The sequence below is a fragment of the Rhinatrema bivittatum genome, chromosome 12 (genome assembly GCF_901001135.1).
Source record: "Rhinatrema bivittatum chromosome 12, aRhiBiv1.1, whole genome shotgun sequence".
Taxonomy (NCBI): Eukaryota; Metazoa; Chordata; class Amphibia; order Gymnophiona; family Rhinatrematidae; genus Rhinatrema; species Rhinatrema bivittatum.
Genome location: NC_042626.1, coordinates 40,297,781 through 40,315,050, shown reverse-complemented (window position 1 = coordinate 40,315,050; position 17,270 = coordinate 40,297,781). Strand labels below are relative to the sequence as shown.

Here is a 17,270-nt window from a genome sequence, read left to right as displayed (position 1 = left end):
GAGAGAGGCTGAAGAAAAATCCAGTCCAAGGACTCCCCCCCCCCCCCGAGACCTCTCCCCCACCAGGCTTCTGAACAGCACTGAAGCTTGGCATAATCAACTCAAAAGACTGAAAAGAACTTCCCCTAAAAGGAAGACAATTCCCAATAAGAAAGTCTGGAATCCCTTTCCCACCAGGGACATCACCAAAAAAAAAACAAAAACGAACCACCTAGAACCCTGGATTGTAGGAAATCCAGGGTCAAGGAGCCCAAAGACTGAGTGTGAGAAAATATAAACTTGGCAGCATTTCCACTGGTGCGTGGTCTGCTGCAGCAGTGGGCATCACCTATTCCCTCACAGCCATGGCTTACCCACATATGGAAGATACAAAAACCAGCTGTACCTGCTTCCCCGAAAGTGCCTTTACGCCAACCCAAGAGGGGCTACAAGGGAAGGCCGTGCTTTCCATGCACCATTGCCTCCATTTGGCATGCTGTGGGTCTATCCCCACTGCCTTCCCTCTCAGCTAATAAAAAAAATAAAGTCCTGAGGCCCTGTCGAAAAACCTCTTCTGTGAAAACAATGCTGCCTTGGAGGCCAGCAGCCTGCACTCTGCAGCCTAAGACATGTAACTACAGCTAACATCTGGACCGTGGAAAACGCCTTAAAAAAAAAAAAAGGCACACACATATAAGGCAGCTTTACCAATTCTGCCTGATGCTACTGCAAGAGAGGCAGGGAAAGGGCCCAAGGAAGGAAGAGGAGGGCAGGCTAGTGAGGGAGGAAGCAGTGGGATTTCAACTCCAGAGAGGAGAGGAAGCCGCTCCTACTCCCCCTAGCAACCCTCCTGGGTCAACCAGGACTAGAGAGAAAACTTGGTAGCCCCCCTACAAGGTCCTGCTCAAAACAGAGACCAAAAAGAGAAACCAGAGCCAAGAACCTGCTCCACTACAGAAACAGATTTCAGAACTGCTGCTCACGGAGCCTCCAGACCAGATTGAAAGCTGTTGCCATGGAGTGGCATGAACTCTATTCCAAAGGCAGAGATCCCGTGTCACCGATCCAGAACATGCCCACCATCTGCTGGAGATACAGAATACTGGCAAGTTTCCAGGCTGCACCACTCCTTATAGTCATGGGTGTCATCGCTGAGAAGACTGTGGCTCTCTGCCTCCATCAGCTGACAGGACAGCATAAACCCAGGCATCTGGACTGGTCTAGCAGTATAAAGAAGCAGAATTCCCCATGCAGAATTTTAATTTTAATATTCTGCACTGTTACCTGCCCTGACAATGGGAGGATAATGGCATTGCATCGCTCCCTGTGGCTGGAGAGAGATGGCAGCAATGTCTCTAATGGACCACATGGGCCGGGCTGTGTGCACAAATCTACGCCCGCGCGTAGCTACTAAAATCTGGCCCTTATTTTTTGCACAAAATTCATCCAGGAGTATGTCATTTGCACTAAATCCATATTTTTTTTACTGGTGGGTTTTTTATTTTTGTATATATGGTAACCACATTATTGTCTCTTGGAAAGGCTGCTTGACAATGAACCAATTCTGCCATAAAGCTGCTCAAGGGAAGAGAGACTGGAGTTATATGCACTTGCAGAGGGATTTCCCTTAGGGGCAATAGTAGACAAATCTTCTGAAATCTGGGTGCCAGCTCAAAGATTTTTTGGGATCCTCTCTTTCCCCACAAAACTTCCTCAGTGCCCATTCTTCTTCCCTACCTCTCTCCAGCCTCAGCATCTGCTTTCTCCAGCCCAATGGAAGCCTCTCTCCCTGGGTTACTGTGGCAACTCCTGTCAGGCTCAGCACCATGCCCAGAGTTTTAGACACCTGGGATTATTCCAGCCCTGTTTATAATGTTCTCTTCACAGTAAAAAGATATGCAAGACTCATTCCAAACAATAATAAAAACATAAGAAACACACATATAATAAACACTCATTGATAAGACCAAAGAATCAAAAAAGGAATATACCAAAGAAATGGGCAATTCATATTTTTAATATTCTAGCACTGCTGCTTTAAAAACATGCTAGAGCATGTTAGAGCGCTTTTATTAGCGTACCCTTTCACTGTAGCAACGTATTATTAAATTAGTTTAGTTTAATGTACAATCAATCTGTAACATCATTCATTAAAAATATAATCATATTAATTATGATAAAAGGAAGGGTACACACAATTTAGTGTTCATTTTACTCTATTCAGAATTAATTACAATTCATAACAGGGCTGGCCCCCATGTTCAATCTCTGAGTCAGATCATAAACTCCCCAGATTAGCTGGGGATACAGCAGAGGCAGCATTCACTGCCTCCGTGGTGGTAGTAGCTCAAAGGTCATATCTAATGGCCGGATTCACGGCCTACGACTCCAGGGTTCTGGAAGGAGCAGGACTGCAATAACTGGACAACATATGTTGGATGGGTTGGGAGAGAAGAGAATATAGTATTTTTCTATTTTGAACCAACTCTTTGGAATTTTATTCAACTGGGGACCTATCAGGGGCTCAATTATTTTACATTTCAGAAGAAAGTCTATGCTCATCTGTTCAAAGAAGGCTTTAGGTAAAAGATCAGAAGATCACAGGCCATCTAGGCAGGATTATACCTGCTAATTATATATGTTAGCCCTTATTAATCAGCAGAATAAATGTCTTGATAGCAGGGGCATAAAATTTATGACAGTGGGTGATTACCCAGATTGCACGAAATGTTGATAGATTGCAGGTGATGAGGTATTACTTGATGGACTGGTAGAGGAGTGGTGTGTAAGTTACATTACGGCATAGATATTTTATTTTAATGAATTAATTGGGAGGTTGTATATTGAATAGAGGCCGAGGGCTGCTGGAAGGGGAGATGCAGAGTATTATTTTCATTTATTTATATTTAGCGCATGCCTTTTCATTGGTAGCTCAAAGCAGTTATATTTAAAATATAGTAGTATTTCCCCAGAGGGCTTTCAATATAAGGGGGGGGGCTTCATTTACTAAGCCAAACTGAGTAAATCCTGCAGTATTTTCCCTGGCGGTAAAATACCACGGGTTAGTGACCCCCATCTCAGCCCAGGGCCACCATCTTCTTAAAGCGCCAGAGCAGCCCGAAGTCTTCCCCACCCCCCCCCCCCCCCCCAAAAAAAAAAAAAAAGTTATCCTGATCCTTCCCCTCCACTGCCCCAGTGATAGATTTTTAAAAAATATTTTCCAAACTAAATAAATAAGAAACATGCAGCAAAATTACACCGAGCGGGTCTTCTTATGTCACAAGGTTGTTGGACCTGTCGTACTCCCAAAGCAACCTTGCAGCACATGAAATTCTCATGCACATTTGTCCACAATGTTTGGCTGCAAATTTGGCAAACTGTATCATCCATTTTCTCCTTTACCCAACCTCTCACTTATGCTATGGTTTGGTTTTTTCAAAGGAGCGAATCCTTCCCTAGATCTCTCCTTACCCCAGCGGAAGTTGCTAGACTTCCTATTTACAGTAGCCTTACATAACATCATGTCTAACTGGAAACGTAATGACCTGCTTTCGCTTCATCTATGGTGGAATTCGGTTTGCCTATACAGCAAATATGAAAAGATTATGGCTATTAAATGTAATAGGCTGGCTACGTGGTCTCAAGGGTGGAAGCTGTTAGACGACTGTTTTATCTTTACCAAATGTACCAAGTAAATTGACACTATGTCTCTTCTCTTTGACACCTAGAACTTTTTCGCTGTTCTTCTATATCCTTCCACCTATTATCTCCTTTTTCCTCTCTTTTCTTCTCCCCTCTCCTTCTCTAATTCATATAGGTAGGACTTTGGATTGCCTAGGTACACTCTTTATGTTAATGAGCATGCTTTTTGGTTATTTCGTACTTCACTTATGACTAAAATGTTTGCAAATTGCATGGTTATTGTATACGTTCTAAGTCCAATGTGAAGAATCTTTGTTATAAGCTGCATATATTAAAAGATTAAAACAAACAAAAAAATAGAAACATGCAGCACAAGCCTTCCCCCCCCCCCCCCCCAATTCCCCTCACAATCCTGCCCCTTTGTCAAAATCTCCTCCCTCAAGCTCTGGAATGCCCCCACCTTAACCCTCCCCAGGTCATATCTCTGAGCTTCTGATGTCCTAGTGGGGTTCGGTGCATCCCCAAGTTTCGGCTGATTTTCCAGTTGTATTCCTATCACATGATTTATTTATTTAGATTGGTTAAGGTGGAGCTTATTCCATTGAAAACAGAGTGGAACCAGGCTGCTGGCACTGACATTTAAAAATGAAATAGAGCAGTTTTTAATCTAGACCATGGGGAAAAGCCAAAAGTAATTCAAAAATACCTAGTTTAGTGGGATGTATCTTCCAACCTTGCAAAACAAGGAATTTGAATACACCAATAGAAAGGTTGTGTTTAAGGCTGAAGTAATCCATTTAGACATAGACAAAGAGCATCTAAATGGGAATGGCTAAGCTGCCTGTACCATTTGCTAACAAGCAGGTTGTGAATACAAAGAGAAATGAAAGTACAAATTTAAACACACACTTCAAAATGCCAAAAGTCTGAACAGTATGATTGGGGAGTTAGAATATATTGCATTCTGCAAGGATATGGCGAAATGAGGACAATCAATGGAACATTATGATACAACGGTATATATTATATAATTGTGATAAGGCAGATCTAATTGGTGAAGGGATAGCACTAAATGTAGAAGATGGCATACAGTCAAGCATGATAAAAATTCTGCAGGAAACAAAATGCAGTGTGGAATCCTTATGGAGAGAAATTCCATGGGTGACTGATAAGAATATAGAAGTGGGTGTGTACTACCAGCCACCTTGCCAAAATGAACAAATTGAAATGGTAGCTGAAATTAAAAAAGCAAATAAGTTTGACAACCGAATAATAATGGAATATTTCAATTACTCCAGTGCTGACTTGGTCAATGTCTCACTGGAACATGCTAGAGAGGTTAGGTTTTTAGATGCTATAAATGACTGCTTCATGAAGCAGCTGGTCTTAGAATAGATGAGAGGGGCAGCTATTTTAAATCTAGTCCTCAGTAGAATGTATGACCTGGTGCAAGGGGTTATTGTGGTGGGGCTGCTAAGCAAGAGCAATCATAATGCAATCAAAATTTGACAATCACTGGAGAAAGGCCATTAAATAAAATTACTAAAGCACATAACTTTAAAAAGGGAGACTATGATAAAATGAAGAAACAATAAAAAAAACAAGGGGTAGATTTTCAAAAAAATACACGCGTGCATACCTGGATGCATGATTTTATAACATGTGCACGCGCTGGCGCGCAATATTATAAAATTCTGGGTCAGCGCACGCAAGGGGGGGTATAATTTAGCAAATTCGCGCAGTGACACATCGGGACCTTCCCCAGCTCCCGCCCAGTCTGCTCCAATTAACTAACTGAGGGACACATACCCCTGAGATTGAAGGAATCTATTGTTACATCAGTGCTGAAAGATTCAACATTAGCAAGTGATCTATTGGCCAACCATAGCTCAAGTTCCAGTCTTCCAGCCCTGGGAAAGATGACTGAGAAATGTGTACTATTACAGTTAAATGATTATACTGAAGAGGCTCATATATTAGATAATTTCAGTATGGGTTTCAGAAGGGACATAGCATGATATGCTTCTCCTCTCACTATAAACTATAATACATTGATTACCTGCCTCCAACAACTTGGGATAGGAGGTGTAGTGCTGTCATGGTTTAAATCTTTATTTGGCCAAAAGAAGGCAATGTGTTCAAATAGGTGCTGCTTTTTCTGGATGGGGAGTACCTCAGGGATCAGCTTTATCGTCTATTTTATTTAATATTTATTTGTACACACTGGGGAAAGTTTTAAAGACTCTCGGGTTGATTTATTTCTACTATGCAGATGATTTTCAAAGACACTAATAAACTATCAATAGAACTAAATAGCCCATCACATCCCAATGCCGCCAAAATAAAAAATCTGAAACATATCTTATAAACCACTAACCTCTTATCAAAACACTAGAATATCCCCGTAGATTCATATCTCAATTGATTACATTAAGTCAATGTTAATGCCGATGTATAGTATGTGTTTTATGTGATTACATGAAGTTATTGTATATGTCATGCTATAATATGTATGTCATGTTGTAAACTATTGTCATCTTTATTTGGAATGACAGTATATAAAATAACTAAATAAAAAAATAAATATTCAGATTTTTATTCCCTGTGTGTGGTCATTTTCCAGAATTGGCTTTCCAGAAATGTACATCCATCTCTCTCCTTCCAGTCTATCCAGAAATGTATGTCCATCCTTCTAACCACCGAGTCACTAGTTAAGTAAGATTTCTTTAGTCCTGAATGTTTCAAAGACTACCCTGCAATGAGTAGGTAAAACGTTACCTTTGAATGGTTGACAAAAGTAATTTATGATGCTGTTGATCAGTGTTTCCCAACTGGTGTGCTATGGCACACGTGTGCCTTTATAGCTGATCAGATGTGCCACAGAAAAATCACCTTGCCTGATGCTCAGATCCAGGCCAGCACTTGGGCTCTCTACTTAGCACCTTGCAGCAACAAAAGATGGTGGTGGTGGTGGCGGCATTTAAACATATATGAGCTCCTTTGTGAGAACATGTGTAAATCATGCATGCCTCTTCCAAGCTACAGCATGAGCCCAGAGTGGTGTAATTAATGAACAGTGTCAGGGCATGGATAGCTGGCCCCTGCTTTGTGGAGCACGCACATTGCACACAGTACCTCCTCATCCTCCCCCTCCTGAGCCTCCTCCTATGAGTCCTTCCACCTTCTGTCCAATTCTAGGCTGAGTGAAATGGGGAAAGAATGCACTGAGAATTGGATGTGACTTATCCAGAGTGTTGGGAATAGCAGTAGTGAAGGAGCTAGCAGCCACATGTGACAGCTAAGGTAACTAACTTACCCCTAGAGGCATGAAAAAAAATGGGCGGGGAAGCAATAGTGGGCAGCCAGCTGCATCGTGGCGGTGTGGTTTTGTCCGCCGCACACTATCACCCCCATAGTGCCACGGGAAACGGTGTACTTATTTCCCACGGTGCTGCCAGTGATAATGTGAAAAACATTATCGCCCACAGCGCTGCCGGGAGATAACTCCGCCCAAACCCCACCCACGCTCCTCCCCTTCCCCTAATTAGAATAATACCGCTGTGTGATAGGGCCTTATCATGGGCGATAAAGCCGTACTGCACACAATACTGGCATATCGCAGAATAAAGAATGACCCTGTTAGCTGGCTGCCAGCTGCCTACACCACACTAATTTCGCCCTTATCCTGCACTTGTATATAGGAGAGATCTGGTCCATTGTGATGAGTTCATATGCATTTTGTTTCCTCTCTTCCTTTGTTATAAACTTTGGAAGAGAGATTGGTGGGGCTTTCAGTGCTTCCCTATGTCTTCTTTTGATGATATGAGTCCTCTCCATATCCTTAGTGCCTACTCTCTGCAGGTTGGAGTGGCATACAACAATTTTGTAAATGTAGGTGTGCCTTTGTGGGAAATTACTTTAAGGAGGAAGTTAGATTGCGTAAAGAATATTGTACCACGATAGAAAGGAATTGATATAAGACCTATAAGTTCTGAGAATAAATATGCCATTTTTCTTAAACTGCTTGTAAAAAAAAAAAAAACAAGTCCTGAGATCAGGTATACTGGAGAGCAGTTACTCAGAAGACTGACTGTGGAGACATCTGAGGAAAACAGGACACTAGCCTCTTGGCCACACCTAGCTGTTTGCTGATGTGATAACAAACAGTTGGGGCCTCGAGAACACACGGGAATGGCCCAGAGGAGAAACTACAGCAAAGGTCACAAGAATTAACTTCAAGCTAACTGTTTAAAATTGGAGAAAGTATAGCTCAGAATAACAACTTTGGACATTAACAGTGATTAATGAAGTGCCTGATGAGCTATTGCTGATTTCCCAACGCATTGTGGTCCCAGATTAAAAAAAAAAAAAATCACACTGGGAATCGTGAGGGAAGTATTTTTGTGAATATACTCTTTAATGCATCTCTAATATTGTATGCTTTATTTGCTTATTCTCAGACTTATGTAAAACTTCTATGCTTAGATTACACAACATGTTTATTTATATGACAAAATAATCATCAATTTTCCTACTCACTACAGCCTTGGACTTGAAAAGGTTGGGAAATACTACTGTAGATCTTCCAACAGGATTTAAGGCCAAAAATCTCGGGATAATATTGGATTCTCAACTTACTATGAAAGCCCACATTAGAAAGATAGAGCAGGATTATACAGGCTCAAACTATAAGACTATTAAAGACGTTTCTGCCTTTTAAATTCTTTTCGAACAGTGTTGCAGACTCTACTTAATGGACAATTAGATTACTGAAATAGCTTGTATTTTGGCATGCCCAAGACCCAAATTTGTGGGTTACAAATGGTACAAAATGCAGCTACTAGGTTTTTAATGAGTGCTAGGCTGTCTGATCATATTATCCCTGTTTTAATTGGCTTTCATTGGCTGCCAATGAAATGGCATTCCCAGTTCAAACTGCTAGTGATTGTTCACAAATTATTATTTTCAGATAATTCCTCTATTAAAGTCTTATGCTCCAGTTCTGGCTTTACGATCAGTAGGCGAACATGTTAGCAATCCCTGTAACACATGGTTACAGATTGCAATTAACACACACACACATGCTGCTATGCCCGACCCTCTCTCTGGATTGCCCTCCCTGTACAACTGTGGTGTGAAAGATTTTAAAGTATTTAGGAAGAAGCTGAAGGAACTATATTTGAGGGAGACTTTTAAATAATGTTCTGCTGGCACCTTTTCAGTTTTTTTAAGTTTCTTACATAGTTTTAAGTGGTCTTATGTATTTGTTAATTTTGAGTTTTAAATGTTATATATATGATTTTATGATTGTATCACTGTATTACTGTAACCCATATGGAACCATTCTTTGAAAGCTGTGAGATATCAAAGCAATTAAATAAATAAAAAGGGATGGATAATCTCTCCCATGATGAGAGGCTACGCAGGCTAGGGCTCTTCAGTTTGGACTAGACACAGCTGAGAGGGAATGATAGGCAATTTTAAAATCATAAGTGGGGTGGAACAGGTAAATAAAGGAGATAGTTTTCTGGAGCATTTCCTAAAGCAAACAACTAGAAGATTCAAAACAGATCATAGAAAATACTTCTTCACTCAGCGTACTATATTGAGTTGTGAAATCTGTGCCAGAGGACGTGATTAAGGTGACTAGCATAGTGGGGTTTAAAAGAGGATTGGACAAGTTCCTGGAGGAAACGTCCATAATACATTATTAGCCAGGTAGTCTAAAGGAAGTTATTGCTATTACTGGGAATGAGTAACAGGAACTAGATCTATGTTATGGGATGGTACCTTGTACTAGTCTGACCCAGCACGGCAATTCTTATGATCATTACCATACCTGTGATATTGGGGGGGGGGGGGAAGAGGTTTGAAAAGACTATTTAAAATACCACATGGTATTGCTGCACTAGAGATGTTACCAAGAGGTAAATGCCTTCCTAAGCTTCCAACCAGGGGCCAAAGAAGGTGAAGCAACTTGCCCCTCACAAGAAGCACTGTCGGGATTTGAACCCTGCATGCAAAAGCTTTTAAACGGAATGATGTACCTACTGGTTAGGCAAGCATGTCATTATTGTAGGGGTATAGAAAATGTATATTTTTTCATATATTGCTAGTATGTATTAGTACATGTATTAATTGATATTACTAGCAACGGTAACATGGAATAGACTTAGTTTTTGGGTACTTGCCAGGTTCTTATGGCCTGGATTGGCCACTGTTGGAAACAGGATGCTGGGCTTGATGGACCCTTGGTCTGACCCAGTATGGCATGTTCTTATGTTCTTATGAGGAGGAAGTTGAATCACATTGTTTTAAGATATACATTGGAAAGTTTAATTAGGTTAATTTTATTGTACTTTGTTTTGCTCTCAGCTTAGATAATTAAAAGAAAATAAATAAGAGGGAAAAAGCCTAGGTAGCTGAAAAAACAAAAAAGACACAGGATGCCAGATCCCTCAGCTGATGTACAAAGGAGGAAGAAGAAATTGCCAAGTCAAACAAAAAAAAAAAAAATTTATAACCAGACTTTCTGCATAGCACTGTCCTTTTGCACATAAAAACGGAGACAAATTCTGGCACAGGAAGCAGGGCCCCCGACACCCAATGGAAAAGACATTGGCAGGGCATGGGCCAGAGAGATGGCCACCAGCAGAACCCTATTGCTGAGATGCAGAGGAGGAGCGTGCCTGCATGGGAGATGGGGGGAGGAGGGGGGAGAAAGGGAAAAAGCTTGGGAAGATGAATGCCTGGAGGAAACAAAAACAGGAAGCTCTATGGGGGGGGGGGGGGGTGTCTAGAGGAGGAAAAAAAGGGAGAGCAATAAAGCAAAGAAAATAGCCTAAAAGGACAAAAAAAAAGCAAACTTCAAATAAAATGTCCTTAGCTGGTTTTATATGTGGATATGAAGTCAGGTGTAATCTTCCCTCTTTTTGATCCATGGATCAGGTTTTTCAGCAGCCATCTGCAGCGAGCCATTGTCAAGGGTCCACCACAAAGCAATAAACATCCTCCCTCTAGCTACCCAAGGAAAATCAAAGTGTGTTTTGTTTTTGTTTTATTATTCATCTTATGTTTCTCAAATTCATCCAGCTGTTACCACAGAAGATAATTCTATGGACCTTATAGCAGCAGGACCAGTTAAAAATGTTCAAATGTCAACTTGTCAATTTCACGGGCCTTGGTTTCTGCTTTGGATCTTATTACTGGCCATTTTCTTTTGTTCTGTACTAATACATTTTAGATAAATTTCCCTGTGAGGCACCGAACCCTACAGGAGTAGGGTAGATGGTAAATGTTTTCAATACTGCTTTGCATTTTATTTCAGTAACACTGATGCCTTATGGGTTTGCAACTGTGAAAAAAAAAAAAAAGACACAGGAAGTTCAATGTCAGCACTGAGAGCAGTCACGGAGAAGACCTAGGGCTTGATCTCCAGATCAGGGCTCTGCTCCCTAGGCCAGCTGCAGTTAGGGGATGCTCTGCATCACAGCCCCCCTCCTTCACCCCCCCCCCCCCCCCCCATGGGAAAGGAAGTCCCAGCCACTGCCCAGCAGCCGGATGCAGGGACCACAATTACAAGTTCTGGCCAAGCACAATTACTGCAATGGTTGGACTGAGTAGGCATGGGGAAATACCGCAGGTAGTTGTGAAGACTCATGCTGCCATAACCCAAAGGTGGCCAGCTCCAGCTGGGCTTGGAGCCCAAAGGAACAGGAGGAAAAAAAAAAAAAGAATGCTCCCCAGCATAAGGATTCCAAGGAAATTACTCGAATTTCACAATTTGCTTATAACCCACTTGCATTTTGGGCTAGATGTACTAAAGCAGGGGTTGTCAACCTTTTGGGGAGCATGGACCCCCATTTTCAACCTCCAAAAGTTTTGCAGACTCCCCCACAAGCATCTCTATTTTTTCATTCAGTTATATGCCATATACGGAAAATATATTAATAAAGAAATAACAATAATGTGTAAAACAATATTAAGTAATGCTTACTGATAAAAACTGATGGGGATGGACTGATAGAGAGAGAGAGAGAGACACTGGTGGGGCAGAACTGGGAGAAGGGAGACAAAGGCAAGAATGGACTGGGGGGGGGGAAAGAGAGGCAAGATGGGTGGGAACAACTGGGAGGAAAGAGAAGTGGGAATGGACTGGGGGAGGGAGTAAGACTGATGAGGCTTTAATAAGGGCGAGAGCATCGAGACTCCTGGGGATGAAAGAGTGAGACAGTCCCACATATCTAAAAGAGAGAGGTGGACAGAAATTTGGTGCAAACCCCTCACCTCTGTACCTTTTTTTTAAATTTTCTGTCTTTCCTTATTTGCTTAAAAGGTCACAGAGGAAGCATGAATATTCAATATTTTAGTGCATGCTAATCTCTTCTTAGTCTAGCAACCTGACCAGGTAATTTAAAAATTTAAGAGAGTCTTCACTTGAAACCTGTATCTGATAGCCACAGTAAATATTTAACAAATCAGCTAAGAAATCAATGACCAGCTGAGGAAAGGGGTTTGCATGCTGGCAGTTTATATTGTATGCAAATGTTTTTATGGTAGGTGGAGGTAGTAGAGGAAGGGCAGAAATCAGAAGAAGCATTAAAATGAAGGTGGGGAGAGGGCCTCAAAGCACAGAACCATTCATCTCTTTCATAGCCTGTGCTGGGTTCTGAAATAGTATTAAACATGGGATAAAAATGACTTAATCCATGTAAAACTAAACGGAGAGGCATGACTGACTTTCTAGGGTGTTATATAGAACACATTTTCTGATTCTTCTTAAGCTGTTTATGAAGGATTCCAGTGTCAAAAACATCCTCACCATTAAAATTCAATTTATTGGGTTTCTGAGCTCCAGCTGTGCACTGGCGAATCTCTGTCCAAAGTGCTGTTTTATTACATTGACTCAGTTTAGACTGAAAAACAAAACATAAGTTCAGCCCAGCTACACTGTGTCAGTGCTATGCACAGCCATGCAAAAGGCTCCCCAGATCAGATCTTCTACCTCCTCAGGATGGCCCCCGGGGTGGAGGGGGGAGGGAGTTGTGGTTACTGCTTAAGGGTGACACTTGGTGGCCGGCTTCATGGCCCACGACTGCAGGGTTCCAGGAGTCGTCCTGGTGCATGGCCCCTGGCCTAGGACCATACTAGGGATACTTGGGGGAGGGGGATATGTAGCGTAGTGGAAATAGTCCCAGGGAAGGTACAAATGAAGACTTATTGCTCCACATTGATCCGACTGAGCTGCAAGTGCAACGCAGCAGTAATCAAAAGAAGAAGAAAAAGGAGAAGTGAACTACCTCAGTATCAGTTCAGGTCAGGCTTGGAGGTATCATCAGATATTACATTTGACACCCAGGATCAGGGCTCCCAACAGGTCCTTGAAAGGGAAAGTCAATGCCACTCCCATCACAACATGACACGCTGGAAGTAAGGAAACACAATATGATGATCTTTCCTTACTTCCTCGTGTTTCGTCATGATTTTTTTTTTTTTTTGGGGGGGGGCGAGGGGGAAAGGGGGCGCATTCCATTTTTTAGCACTATATCAAGTCCTGCATTTTCGTTTGCATCAGTTAAGAAGCAAATGCCAGGACCCTCAGTGCTACACCCCAGTTCATTTGATTAGCTTCCCACCTATCACTTAGTGTGTGAATAAAAATAGCACCCCCCTTAATAACATTTATTTCAGCATTTAGAGAATGCTCTACACTAGGGAACTTCACATTATGTTACATTCAGTAGAGGCATAATGAATCCCTGCCCTAAAGAACTTCAAATTTAAATGAGTCTGAGACCACAGGAGATAAAAGTGACTTACCCCAAGTAACCAGGAGCATTAGTGGGACAAGCAGGATCTGAACCCAAGTCTGCTGGTTCCCAGCACATTATTCTAACCACTGGGCAACTCCTCAGTTAAAACAAAAAACCATGCCAATCCATCTCATGTGTTGATTTTTATTTCTTTCCTGAGGGGATAATAGTGTTTACAAGTTTTGAATGCTACTTCTGCTTGGGTTAGTCCCACTAAAAGTGCCAGTAAAACAACATACTGAAAGAGCATGTTTACTGAGAATGAAGAATTAAAAAAATAAAATAAAAAAAAAGCAAAGAAAGACTAGAAGTTTAAGCACAAAAAAAAAAAACCCCAACACCTGCACAAGTTTCCTTTAAAAAAGAGAGAGAGAAAGAAATCATCAATTTGCAATCACAACAGATTCAGAAAGACTGAAATATTCCTAGGTAAGAGACATTACATTTCCCTTAGAAATCATCACTGGGATGCTAGTAATCTGATTTTGAAACTCTTAACTCCACTTGAAAAATGGTTCACAAACCCTAAAAGGAATACAATTTGCAATCACAAAATACACACACACGCACAGTGTACGTGTGTGTAAACAGAAGATACATGTTCGAAGGAAAGTGTTTATGGCCATCCAAGTGTATGATGTATATTGGTATTTAAAAACTAAATGAAATCCGCAATATCTGAACATATTTCATATGTGCAATTCAAAAACAGAATCACCATAACTGTAAGAATAACCAAGAGAATCTGAATAAACACACTTCAGTGTCAAAAGGCAATCAGCCTCCAAATCAGAGAAAACAATTTTAGCTTTAAAAAACAAGTCTGAGAAATGCATGCTCCCTGCAGAGTACACTAGGTGCCATTATCTTCAGCCTGCAAAGCAACATCCCCAGAGGCCTACACATCTCACCAGATCGCCCCTCTCACTAGGTACCTGCCCTGCACTGGGCCGAGGCAGCACAATTAGACAGGCCCCTTACTCTCTACCCTTCCCATGTCCATCCCCGGTCTTTTCCATCTGTCCATACACATGCACACCTGACAAAGGTACACAGACAGCCGCGGTGACAATAAATAACGCACCCACTTCATACTGAAACATGCCTAAAAAAAAAAAATAAGCAAACATTTCAGATTTAAAATACAGGCTGGCCCGATAGCAGTCCTGGGCTCTGCCATGTGACGGGACCTGGTTTGATTCCAACTTACATCTTCCACTCTCCAGGCTGGCCAGAAACGCCACCGAAGCAACGTCCCCAGCTCTTTGAGGAGGGGGAGGAAGTCCTAGTCATTGTGCAATGGCAACATCTAGTGGCCAGATTTAGGGCCCAGGAAACCTGGGGCACCCAGCTGAAGACTGGGCTGCAATGACTTGACTAAAGTTAAGTTGGGAAGCGATAAACTGGGGGGGGGGGGGGGGGGATAAAGTCCTTGGTTACTTTTAAATAGTGCCCTATCCCAACCCTGCTTTTGCCTGAACTGGAAGCCTAAAGCAATTGGGGGGGGGGGGGGGGCTGGCAGCATCAACATAAAACAAAAAATCGTGGGTCCTCATTGTCCCTTAAAACCATCAACTCTGTTCATTGGAAAAAATAAAGAAGGCACATTAAAAAAAAAAAGTCTAATTACTGCCTTCAGAACAACTTCTATAGGGCCAGTCTGATAACCTCAGAATTAGAGAGACCAAACATGTCTCTTACTGAACACACACAGATCCTTAAAATAAAATTAACACATTCATATTTCCAAAATATACATTGCCAATAATTTAAAGCTGATAAGAGGCGTTTTATTTTTAAAAGAAATAAGGGAGAGGCCTACATCTCCCAAAGAAATGAACTAGTATTGATCAGTTATGAGGTGTATTTAATCCCCTCCGACACACACCAGTACTGCAAATCCCTGTTTTAGGTTGTCAGCAATCACGATGCCAAACTGTGCATTAAAAAAAAAAAAATGCCTTCTCCAGATCTCTACAAAATTCATGTGTGGGTTATTATTGCACATCCAGAGAAGGTGAAAGCATTTCTTATCTCTGGCACCCAGGCAGCCTCTGGTAACTCTACTCAAACACTGGCCGGGAGCAGGTGCAAGATAATGCAAACAGAATCTCAAACTTCCACAATGCAAGGAATTTAGAAGAAATAAAGCAAAATCTGCTGTTCTGGTTCTTGGCGGAAACTGTGGGCTGAATACGAATTATGCAGCAGCGTCGGGTCGGGCAGCCCCTTCCACCTACCTGCGCGGCGAAGAGCAGCCCCCGCTTCCTTGGGCGAGGGGGGTGGGGGTGGGGCGCAATCGCTCCCGTTTCCGCTACGGATCTTTGTCTGCTGAGCTCGGTTTCTTTAACTCACACGGGGGCCACATGATCCGGACTGGCCCAGCCCGCACCGAGAGGAAGAATTGACCGACCTGCCTGCCTGGGACCGAACCAGCCGCTCACAGCTTTCTACTTATTGCAGAATCAAAGGAGCCAGCCACGCTCCCCTCCCCCCCTTGTAAAAGGCTGGGAGGAGAAAGGACGGAGGAGGTCCGGGGCGTGACTTCTTTCAGTCACCGGCTTCCATTACCAGTGCAAAGAAGCAAAAAAAAAAAAAAAAAAAATTAATTAAAATTAAAACAGCACCGACGACTGGAAAAGTGCAAAAAAATGTATAAATCAAAACCAGGCTATCTTATAGAAAGGCAATCACAATAAATATCTTTACAAAACTCGAGCTGATGCCATGCAGCAGGGATCCAGCAGTGCAAGATCCACTGCAGGCTGAGCTGTGAGAACGTTTCCAACCAGGACTGGGATATGGAGGTTTCAACGCGCTTTCTGCCCCCTCCCCCCTCCTGTCAGCAGTGACTAAAGGTAGCTGCACAGATATTCAAATCAGCAGCTACAGCAGGAGCAGGGTCCCCGGAAACTACATCCAGTACTTCGTATACAGGCAAACAAAACAGCTTCAGTTCTTTCTTCTATTAAGACATTTCTTTCTGAGCGCTTCCATTCGCGCGTAAAAAAACAATGCCTCCAGTTTGGGAATGCCAATTTATTTTATTCGAATCGGTCACAAAAAGCCAGACGAAATAGCACATGCTGTCAGCTTTAACACTAAGAAAAACAGATTACACGCTGTCAGCTTTAGTAGCAGGAGACATCTCCATCAAATTACAAAGGTAATAGGATGGAGATGTCTGAAACTCAGCTCTTCGAGGATACCACCTTGGATGGGAGAAGCTGCACAGTCGCATGGCTGCTGTTCTGGGACACATTGGCACTTCTACAATCCCGAATTTGAGAAACACGAACAACTTACAAACAGTAGCTGTCTCCAGTTAGAAATGTATAAAACGGAAACTTACCTAGGCAACGACCAGACATTCACACCACTGGAGCTGCAAGAGCAACAATAAAGTCCCTAGTGAGTGCAAGGTGCCTTGGGACTGCTTATCTCTGAAACCACTGGTCTTAAAGGGACAGGCTTCATTTGATAGTGGATTCCCTGCAAGGAGCTCAGCTCAAACAACTGGTAAAAGAACCCACTAGAGAGGGAGTCATACTTGACTTGGTGCTCACTAATGAAGAAAATGTATCAAATGTCCGGGTGGGAGCCCATCTCGGCACCAGTGATCATAAAACGATGTGGTTCAAAGGTGTACCAGTCATACAAAGACTCGAGTTTGGAATTTCAAAAATACAGACTTTGCTGAAATGGGGAAGTGCCTAGGGTGGAGCTACAATAGGCCAAGATAAAAGATGTAATCTAAAATGCAACAAATCTTTATGCTAAACATGTAAGCAAAAGTAAAAGAAAGAAAAAAAAACAATCTGATACACAAAGGAAGTG

General features: G+C 42.1%; 1 protein-coding gene across 1 annotated transcript in view; it reads right to left on the bottom strand.

Moving 5' to 3' along the window:
- ARHGAP32 (Rho GTPase activating protein 32) overlaps positions 1 to 15,932 on the bottom strand; it is a 694,843-nt gene extending 678,911 nt beyond the window's left edge. The window contains exon 1 of the mRNA XM_029573155.1: positions 15,674 to 15,932. The gene's annotated coding sequence lies outside the window, so the exon portion shown is untranslated. The remainder of the gene's footprint in view (positions 1 to 15,673) is intronic.
- Between the last annotated feature and the right edge of the window lie 1,338 nt (positions 15,933 to 17,270).